The 11,395-nt window shown below is 40.5% G+C and overlaps 1 pseudogene; it reads left to right on the top strand.

Annotated features, from left to right (window-relative positions):
- Positions 1–211: 211 nt before the first annotated feature.
- LOC146399420 (putative E3 ubiquitin-protein ligase MID2) lies at positions 212–11,261 on the top strand (annotated as a pseudogene).
- Positions 11,262–11,395: the final 134 nt, after the last annotated feature.

The following is an 11,395-nucleotide window of genomic DNA, read 5'->3' as shown; positions in this document are numbered from 1 at the left end:
AGCAATCATCTCCATAACCAAGGCTTAGATCTTTGCCTGAATACCTTTATCATTAAAGCAAAAGTAGTTTTGGGGAACTTGAGGTCTCAGCACTTGGCTTCAGGTTGTATGGTACATTCAATCTAAAGCCTCTTATTAAGAAAACCTCCTTTCCATGAGATGTTGGGTTGGGCAGCAAAAGTAATGATTGTCAAATTCCAGAACAGAGAGCATGCTTTCCTTACCTTCTTTTCAACCCTTCCTTATAGCCCCAAACCCACCATCTATCTTAGAGGAACTCTGTACTGCCTCCCATGACACCATTACAGTCCACTGGATCTCAGTTGATGAGTTCAGCATCAGCTCCTATGAGTTTCAGTACACCATATTTACTGGCCAGGCTAACTTCATCAGTAAGTCATGGTGTAGTTGGGCCCTGTGGCCAGAAATAAGGAAATGTAAGGAAGCAGTAAGCTGCTCAAGATTGGCTGGGGTGCCATGAGGCAAGTGTTTGTAAGACATGTTAGGTTGTTCAGTATAGCGTCTGATAGACAGTGCAAGTTCCCCCTCAGGGCATTGCAAAGACCTTACTGATGGGTAACAAGCAAGTTGCATATTTCCTTGCTGGGTAGTCACTGGGGCCACTCCCATTTGTTTATGTAATTCTCAGCTTTTCCTTAGTTAATCCATGTCACTCCACTCTCCTAAATCAGAACACAGCACAAAATTCATTCCTGAGTATCTGAGCCACCATCATTGCTGATTCTATGTGTGTGAACATCTCTCTCCTTGATTCTCTCCCACTTCATTATCATGGTAAAATACATGACATTCAAAGACTACCACTTCCTTCCATATCTATTTGGATCAATGAAAAAGTGACAAGCCTCCTGCCTCTGTCGCTTTTCCCGCTGACCCTTCTCCATGTCCTCCAAGAGTCACACCAAATATAAAAATGCATCAGTGAGCCACCAAATGAAAGACATCTCTAAAGCAGTCATTTAGGTCATGTGTTATGCTTTCATCTTCTGATGAACTGGAGTAAGGCAAGGCAGAGTGGGACCTTAACTCCAACCTCAGGTTCTGCTCAATGTACTGGGGAATATGGAAATGAAAGCAGAATTATAACTGGATTCAAGACTAGAACTGATTCACGTCCTAAGTTCTACATCTGTGTAATTGCAAATTAGTATTTTTCTCTTTACCTTGCATTTGTGCTTCTGTGTCTGACCTTACAGACCCATATAAGAGGAGTTTTTCCAACAAAACTCTCCTGATTGATAGGTTTCCTTTTCCCATTTTGTGACAGTTTAGGTCCACATAGTGGGGTGGGGAGGTAAGCGAACATTTAGGGTCAAACTCTAAAAAACACTTGCCTCATGCAGCTCCAAACTAAACCATTGGCCCTGGTAGCTGTCTTACTGGGTGTTTCTTCAGGTTGTGAAGTCACAAACTGCTAAGGCCTCCCCAGTATGCTTGTTTGCACTTGTCTCTCCTTCTCTGGAAAGTCTTAAAGCCAGTAACTGCTTCTCTTTCCTGATATGGGGGAGAACAGTTGTCTCCTGGTGTTGAGAATAAGCCCAAGAAGTGAGAAAGATCAAAAGTCTGTCAGAAGTCACCTCTATTTTCAAGACCATATTGTCCTTTGTAAAGACAAACTTAAAGGATAATTCTTAATAGTGATAAGATCATAGCATCTTGTAATTGGAAGGGACCTTAGAATTCCTCTAGTCAAATCCTCTTCCTTTCTACCAGACACCTTGTAGGTGCTTGACCTGTTCCTGCTCAAACTGAACTGTAGCTGAGATGTAGCAAAACAGCCCAGTCAGTTGTTGTGCAGCTATAAACAATTGTCAGTACTTCCTCATGATAAGCCTAACCCTTCCTCCTAATGAAGAATACCAACAATGATAACATATATGTATTATGCTTTTCCATTTACAAATACTCCCTTATCTAATTTGGACCTCCTGACTTCTTACTTAGCCCTATGAAATGGATGATATGAATTCTATTTTATATAGAATAAACTGAAGCTCAAGTTACATGAATTGCCCAAAAGTCACAGAGCTACAAAGTGATGGGGTCATGATTTGAACCCACGTCCATCAGACTCCAAGCTTAATGAATTAAATCACAGCTTCCCCTTTATGCCTCGCTAGCAACATGACAATTCTGATAATTTTAGGTAGCTCTAACATCCCTTCAAAATCTTCTCTTTTCCAGGCTAAGCATCCTCATGTGACATGGTTTCAGACCCTTTAACCACTGTGACATACTTTTCTGGGACACACTCCTGTTTGTCAAAGTGCTTTATAAATGTGCTGTTAAAAAAGTGATAGCAGGACTTTGAAAGTGGTCTGACTACCACAGAGGAGAGCTGAATTATTGCTCTGTGCATTACCTGATGTCCCTTTGTTCCATACCTTTTTTTCCAGCAGCCACATTGACTACTGTGGTGACTGAGCATAGAGAAGGCTGAAATCTCCAGGTATTCCACATCTGAATCCTATACAGTTGAGTGTCTAAACTGAAATACAACACTTTGAATTTATTCTCAGTGGCATTTTATCTGGTTAGTTCTGACTCCTCATTCCAGCCTGCCAAAATCCTTTTGTATCTACATTGTGCCTTTCAACATATTTACTCCCCCCGACCCTGGCACCAAGCCTGCCTTCCATATCTTCTTCCTCTGATCATTGATAAGAAAGTGGAGATAGGGACAAGGGCAGAGCCCTGAAGCAAAATTTGGGGTGGTGATTGGCAAAAAAATTGAAACAATTTTACTTGCAACAACATTCATGAAGATTCTAGTCCTATATGCTGGTCTGGCCTGCCACTATTGACTGAACCCTGGTTCTGAGAGCTACATTCCCTTGAGGTTTCCCCACATTTTCTCTTCAAAACCACTTTATGGAAGTATAATTGACATACAAACAACCATCCATCAACAAATGAATGGGAGTTCCCATCGTGGTTTAGTGGTTGATGAACCTGATTTTTATCCATGAGGACAGGAGTTCGATCCCTGGCCTTGCTCAGTGGGTTAAGGGTCTGGTGTTGCCATGAGCTGTGGTATAGGTTGCAGACCTGGCTCAGATCCCATGTGTCTATGGCTGTGGGGTAGGCCAGCAGCTACAGCTCCAATTCAACCCCTGGCCTGGGAACCTCCATATACCATGAGTGTGGCCCTAAAAATACAAAAGACAAAAAAAAAAAGTGAATGGAGGAGTTCCTGTTGTGGCTCAGTGGGTTAAGTACTCAACATTGTCTCTGTGATGACAATGTTTCTCAGCCTTTCTTTGTCTTTAATACATTAATTTCAATATATTAATGACATTGATATTTTTAAAGGTGACTTTTATTTATTGCACTGTTCCTTATTTTGGGTTTAATCTAATGTCTCCTCATGATTATATTCAGGTTATGCATTCATGGCTGGAGAATCACATAAGAGATGTGTTCTCTTTAGGGCATCACATTTGGAGACACATGGTATCTACTTGCCCTTCACTGATGATGCTAATTTTGATAGCCTGGTCAAAGGTGTTGCCTAACTTCTTCTCTGCATATTTACTATTTTTCCTTTTGCAACTAATAAACAATCTGTGCAGTGATACTTTAAGACTGTGAAAATATCCTCCCTTCCTCATCAAGTGCATCTCACTCCCACCCCTCTTTTAGCATCAATAATTCTTACCTGGTTCAGCCTTTACTCTGATAATGGCAAAATGATCATTTTCCAACTGAGCATTCCCTCCCACTCTTACAAGTTGCTATTCTGCATTCTACTGTAGGCAAAATCTCATCCTCCATCGGCTCATTTTTCTACTCAGTGTGGACTCATGAATTCTCTTCATTCAGTGGTTTATACTTCTTTACTGCCCTTAGTTGTTGTGGTGCTCAGATTGCCCAGATTCACATGGTGGGAGCCCTTTAAGATGACTCCTGGGTCCTTATGTTCTATCATTTTCTTAAGCAGTTCCTTTCTTTCCAGCATAGCAAAATGTTCTAGGCTCATTTTGATCATATCCTGCCCCAGCCTTGAAATCAGCCATTTTCCTGAGAAACCCTGGTACTTTTAATTTTTTTTGTCCATGCTCATGGCATGTGGAAGTTTCTAGACCAGGGGTTGAACCTATGCCACAGCAGCAATGGATCAACAACACCAGATCCTTAACCTGTTGAGCCACAAGAGTACTGCACTTTGGTCCCTTTGAATGGCAGAATGTATTAGAATCCAAAACCTGGATACTAGAAACACACACACAACACCTCACATACATATACATATACACATATAATATACACATACTTCACATATATGTGCATATGTATACACATGCATATACATATTTTAGAAATCATGAGTTCATGTCAATACTTCCACTTCCAGTCCATCCCCACAGGTTCCTACTTGCCATCCTCCATTTCATATTTATATGTTCCTACTTCCACAATGAGAACCCTGGCTCCCAACAATACCAACACAGATGCTCATTTGCTCCATCGCATAGTATATTTGAAATTGTTTCAAAATACAATAGCACTACAAAAACAAGCAATAGTTGGGGATTTGTTTGCAATTCTTCTCTTGCCCCCATCCCTTTGCTGTGGTTTCTTCTGCTTAAAATGCAAGTGGCTTCATTTGTCTCCATTTAGTTTTAGACCCCACTCTTTCCATTCATATTGATTTAAATTTTTTGAATTTGTAAAACAATGGTATGTTTCTGAAAAGGAAAACTATACAAAAAAGATATGCTCAGAGAAGTATCATTCTCTCCTGTATCCTTTTAATTCTCTTCCCCAACCCCAGTCCAATGTAGTTAACCAAATTGATTATTTTCTTGTTTTTCCTTCCTGTTGTTACTACTGTTTCATAAATCAAAGCAAATGTATGTTTTATTTTGCCCCCTTTTTCTTGCAAAAAAGGTAGCATACTACAAATACTCTTTTGTAATTTTATTTTTTAAATTAACCGTATATCTTGGAAATCATCCCATATCAGTTCACAGAGATCATCTTCCTTTTTCATAGGTGTATAGTACTTCATTTTGAAGTTTCTTTTGTCTTTGGGGTTTTTTGGTTTGTTTTGTATTGTTAGAAGTATACCTGGGTGATCATATGTTTCTCTCTTTGTTTTCAAATTTAATATGCAGCTTATGATTAATACTTTGCATTTGCAAATAGGCAACCAAGCTCTCAAACATTGTTCCTGGCTCTTAATCCTTATTGTCTTTCCATGAGAGTCACTAAATATCTCCACCAATTTTTCTTCTTTCTATAGCACATCTGTTTACACTCCATTATGCTTCTTTTTCTAGTTTTAATTTAGACTTTTCCTACTTCCCCCCAAGTTAATTATAAAACCTTCCTGATCATATCTCTTTCAAATCATTTATTATTATTTCCATCTTTCAACTCCAGTAAACCTTTTGCTTAAGCTGCATAGAAATGATCAAATTCACCACTCTTTTCTTCCTGCCCTTTCTTTTCCATACTCCGGTAGAATTATGGTTAAAAATTGGTAACCTGACTAAAAACCAGGTAACATAAGAGAGACATCTAGATAATTCACAGACAAGAATGTTGATCCTGCCTTTACTAAAAGTTAGCTGAATACATGTTTTTAATTATGTACACTTTTCTCTAAGTCAACGTTTATAGTCTAAAGAGTTTCAAAAGCAGAAACCTAGATCTCTGATCCCTTTCCCTACTTGAGAGGGAAGAAGGTTCCAGAGAACAATGTGTTCTTGGACCACCCAACCTCAAATGAATATTAGAGTCATAACCAGGAAGGAGTAAAACTGAGTAGTGCCAGGTAAAGAGATGATATTTCATATTGATTATTATATCATCTCCTGGACTTCCCTATGACACCTTGGAGCCCAGCTGGTTTTGGAAATAAGGGTGAGGATGGTGTGGGAGAGTTGAATCATGAGCCTGAAAGCTACACTATCTTGCAGAGACCAAGGAGCACTGTAGCTTGTTTCATGAATTTTGATGTAGTGGATAAAACACTGGACTAGTATTAAAGAGACTAGGGTTCTGCTCACACCATCCTCAGCTGTCTGAGGCCTTGGGAAAAAATCACTTTTCTTCTATACATCTTAGATTCCTTTTGTAAAATGAAGGGAATATAGTGACTAAGTGTCCTTTTGGCTCTGAGATTCCATGTTACAGTGCTCTGCACAGAACCCACCCATTCAAGGTCAAACTCAGATTGCAGAAGACTGGACCTTTGGGGTAAAGATCTAGAGACTCCATAGAAAAGATGATTCTGTGATTTTTGTATAGAAGCTTTTCCTATATTATTTGGCAGTAAATTGAAGTAACCTAACTTTCACTAGTGGTTACTGCCAACTACCAGAAGCAAGGAGCCTGGCATAAACTTAGCTCCAAGGGAGAAAAGAAGCAGAGGAGGTTCATCTCACTATGTCTTCCAGGATTCAAAAGAAAACAAAATGAAATTTACTTTCAGGGGGACTTAGGATGAATTCTCAGTGTGCTTTCTTATCCTCTCACTATTACCTTAACATCCTTGTTTTTGCCCACATTACAGGCCTGTGTAACTCCATGGATAGCTGGATGATTGTGCCCAACATCAAACAGAACCATTACACAGTTCACAGGCTGCAGAGCGGGACATGCTACATTTTCAGTGTTAAAGCCATAAACCAAGCAGGTAGTCAGAAAAGTGAACCTACCTGACTCAAAACAATTAGTACTTTGTGCCAATTCCAAAAGGAGAGTTCAGGAGTTCCTGCTGTGGTGCAGTGGGTAAAGAATCAGCTGCAATGGCTTGGGTCACTCTGGAGGTGTGGGTTCCATCCCTGGCCTGGCACAGTGGGTTAAAGGATCCACTGTGGCCACAGCTGTGGTGTAGTTTGCAACTGTGGTGTGAATTCAATCCCTGGTCTGGGAACTTCCCTGTGCCACTGGAGCAGCCATAAAACAGACAAACAAAAGGGGAGGTCAGGGAGTTCCTGTTGTGGTGCAGTGGAAGCAAATCTGACTAGGAATCATGAGGTTGTGGGTTCAATCCTTCACTCAGTGGGTTACGGATCCAGCATTGCCATGAGCTGTGGTGTAGGTTGCAGGCATGGCTTGGATCTGGTGTTGCTGTGGCTGTGGTGTAGGCAGGCAGCTACAGTTCTAATTAGATCCCTCACTTGGGTACCTCCATATGCCACATATTTGGCTCTATAAAGACAAAAGACAAAAACAAAAACAAAAAACAAAGGAGAGGTCAGTTTTGCCCTCCATGCCAGCAAGTACACTGAGCCTGATGCTGTCCTCCAGGGCAGTGTAAGAGGGCAGAGGTACTCATTAGAGAGAGGATCTTTACTGTTGGTGTTTGGGCTTTGGGAAAAGGGTTTGCTTGTGCCCCTGGGAGGTTCGAAGGCACAGAGAAGTATATAAAATATCTGGTGGCTTGTAAGACTGTTGGTGAAGAATTTTTCTCTGCACTCCACCTCCATGCTTGGGGGGGACAATGGAATAAAAGTACTGTTTGTGTTAATCTGGTAAAATCCAACTACAGAGGAGCTATAACTGTTCAGAATGTTTTCAGCTGAAAGTGACAGAAAAATCCAACTAATGTAGCTTGACAAATAGTATTTGTTAGCAGATTAAACAAATAGTATTTCTTCCACTCTCTCTCACATAGCAAGAAGTTTGAAGGTAGGCAGTTCAGGGCAGGTGCAGCAGTTGTGTGATGCCATAAAAGACCCAGGTGTCTTCTCCCTTTGTGTGATGGCTCATTGCAACCTGGCCACCATGTGGACACTACCACCTCTAGATGTCATATTTCCTTTCAAGATAGAAAGTTTGGGGCAAAGAGTTCATACATGTGATGGCTATCCCTTTTTATCAGGAAAGCAGGCATTTTCCAAGAAGTTTCCCTCGCCCTATCTGACTTCTGCTTTGATCTTTTTAGTCACCTCTAGCATCAAGGGAGGCTAGGCCCTTGAGCAGTTAACTTTGCTGGCCTCTATAGTGAAGGTGGGTAAGAGACAAAAAGTAGGGGATGGGTATTATATTATATTCACCAGTGGTATCTGTCAGATGTGGTTTTTTGTTTGTTTGTTTTGGCCATGCCTATAGCATGTGGGACTTCCCAGGCCAGGGATCAAACCTGCACCACACAAAATGGAATACTACTCAGCCATCAGAAAGAACAAACTAATGTCACTTGCAGCAACATGGATGGAACTAGAGATTCTCACTCTACGTGAAGTAAGTCAGAAAGAGACAGACAAATACTATATGATATCACTTACATCTGGGGTCTAATATATGGCACAAATGAACTCATCTACAGAAAAGAAACAAACTCATGGACATGGAGAACAAACTTGTGGTTGCCAAGGGGGAAGAGAAGGGAGTGGGTGGACTGGGAGTTTGGGGTTAGTAGATGCAAACTATTGCATTTGGAGTGGATAAGCAATGAGATCCTGCTGTATCACACAGGGGACTATATCTCATCACTTGCAATGGAATACTACGGAGGATAATGTGAGAAAAAGAATGTACATATATGTATGACTGGGTCACTTTGCTGTACAGCAGAAGTTGATAGGACATTGTAAATCAACTATAATAAATTAAAAAAAAACCCAAAAAACCTGTACCAGAGTTCCCGTCGTGGTGCAGTGGTTAACGAATCTGACTAGGAACCATGAGGCTGCGGGTCCAATCCCTGGCCTTGCTCAGTGGGTTAACGATCCGGTGTTGCCGTGAGTTGTGTTGTAGGTTGCAGACATGGCTTGGATCCTGCATTGCTGTGGCTCTGGTGTAGGCTGGTGGCTACAACTCTGATTAGACCCCTAGCCTGGGAACTCCATATGCCACAGGAGTGGACCTAGAAAAGGCAAAAAGACAAAAAAAAAAGTTAAAAAAAAAAAAACACCTGTACCACAGCAGTGATCTGTGACACCAGAGTGTTAACCACTAGGCCAGCAGGGCCACATTCCCCTGACATGTTTGTGTAATACAGCTCTTGCCATACCCAGCTATTGGTTCTTAGTAACTCACTGGTTGTGTTATATGACTATAAGGAATTCTTTGTTGTGAATGATCCTACTGAAATATTTTCTTTTTTTTCATAAATTTGTTTATTTATTTATTTATGTATTATTTATTTTTTTCCCACTGTACAGCAAGGGGATCAAGTTATCCTTACATGTATACATTTTCCCCCACCCTTTGTTCTGTTGTAACATGAGTATCTAGACATACTTCTCAATGCTACCCAGCAGGATCTCCTTGTAAATCTATTCTAAGTTGTGTCTGATAAGCCCAAGCTCCCGATCCCTCTCACTCTCTCCCTCTCCCATCCGGCAGCCACAAGTCTATTTTCCAAGGATATGATATCACTTATAACTGGAATCTAATATCCAGCACAAATGAACATCTCCACAGAAAAGAAATCATGGGCTTGGAAAATAGACTACTCAAATATTTTCTTTAATTATTGATGATGCAACAGTCATTCTAACAAAGTTAACTAATTATATGTTACTTACCTCCCAGTAGTTAGAGAGCAAAAAAATTATCCTGTAGTTGAGTTATTCTCAGGGTTTTTTCTATTCTGCCACCAAGCAGCAGTGATCTCATCTATTCCCTCACTTTGTCTCACCTCAAATCTCCTTCCCATAAAAACTGCTCATCCCAAATAATCCACTGAAATAAAGCAAAGCACAAAATTGATTTGAGAACATGAGACCCTGAGAGCCCCCTTTTAATTTGATAGTCTATGAAGGGGAGGGAAACTTATTTTTATTTTATTGAAAACTGTGGTTTCTGGCCTGCTTTCTTAATATAATCCAAACACCAGTCAACTTTCACTAACTCAGGAATGATCATCATATAGAGGCTCCTCTGGTAGTGATGATTCTGGAAGACAAAGAAGAATTCTTAACTACTTCCTCATGCATCTTTCTTTCTTTCTTTCTTTCTTTCTTTCTTTCTTTCTTTCTTTCTTTCTTTCTTTCTTTCTTTCTTTCTTTCTCTCTCTCTCTTGCTCTCTCTTTCTTTCTTTTTTCTTTTTAGTCTTTTTAAGCCACACCTGCAGCATATGGAGTTCCCAGGCTAGGGGTCAAATTGGAACTGTAGCCGCCAGCCTACCCAACATCCACAGCAATGCCAGATATGAACCATGTCCTTGACCTACACCACAGCTCACTGAAATGCTGTATCCTTAACCCATTGAGTGAGACCAGGGATTGAACCCACATCCTCATGGATGCGAGTTGGGTTTGTTATCACCGAGCCATGACTGGAACTCCCCTCATGCATTTATCTTGTTTCTACTTTCTTCAGGCCAACCCTTTAAACTGGATCCCAGAATGACTCACAAGAAGTTGAAGATCTCCAAAGATGGATTGCAGATGGAGAAAGATGAAAGCTCTCTGAAGAAAAGCCATACCTCAGAGAGGTTTAGTGGCACAGGGTGCTGTGGGGCAGCAGGAAATATATTCATTGACAGTGGCTGCCACTATTGGGAGGTGGTCATGGGTTCCTCCACATGGTGAGTAGATCCCACTTTTCTTTTCTCTCTCCTGTTGTCAGTGTCTTGGGCAATTCAGTTCTATAGCACAAACATAATATCAGTAAGTCAGGGTTAAAAGGTATGTGGTGGAAACCACTCCTAGAAAAATTTGACATCTTTTTAAAAGTAAAATCTTGGAAAATATACTGAGCTAGGACTTGAAAATTACAACACTCTAGTTGCTAACTTATTTAAAATCTCTAGTGTTGTCAGTATCACGAATCTAAATGTAAACTACTTAAGGAAGAAACATGTATTCTATTTCTTAGATAAATGGTGTCTAGCACAACTCAGATCACTAATAAATGTTTATTCCTTTCTTTTGTTCACTGTCTCACATGTATGCAATTGGCATTGCCTACATAGCAGCTCCCAAGAATTAATGGATTGGCAAGAATGCCTCCTCATGGGTCTTCTCCCAATTCAATAGTAATTTTGTAGTGAGACATAACAATAAGCAAGTGCTGATGGGTGTACACTCACAATTGAAGTGTCTGGGTATCCTTCTGGATTATGACAACAACATGCTATCTTTCTATGACACGGCTAACTCTCTCCATCTTCATACTTCATTCTTCCAGTTTGTCCAACATTCACGATCTGGAACAAATCCCTAATGATCTTGTCTGGCTTGCCTGCCCCAGAGTTTATTAATTACCCTGAGCAGCAGGAATGCAACTGGAGGCCTCAAGAATCCCCTTATGTTTATGGGATGAAAGCTTGCCATTAAGTTTCAAGAGAGCATATAATTCACTGGCTCTCCAGTTCAGCAGTTCTTCCTCTCCTAAACCTCAGTTAATGTCAAATAATATACCAGAGACAAAAATAAAGTTCATTTGAAGCCTCCAAAATAACTGGATATAG

The sequence above is a fragment of the Sus scrofa genome, chromosome 10, assembly GCF_054392235.1.
Source record: "Sus scrofa isolate SSC_HxYL_T2T_F1_AM1 chromosome 10, Sscrofa_HxYL_maternal_Yorkshire_Landrace_v2.0, whole genome shotgun sequence".
Taxonomy (NCBI): Eukaryota; Metazoa; Chordata; class Mammalia; order Artiodactyla; family Suidae; genus Sus; species Sus scrofa.
This window is presented reverse-complemented; position numbering and strand designations above follow the sequence as displayed.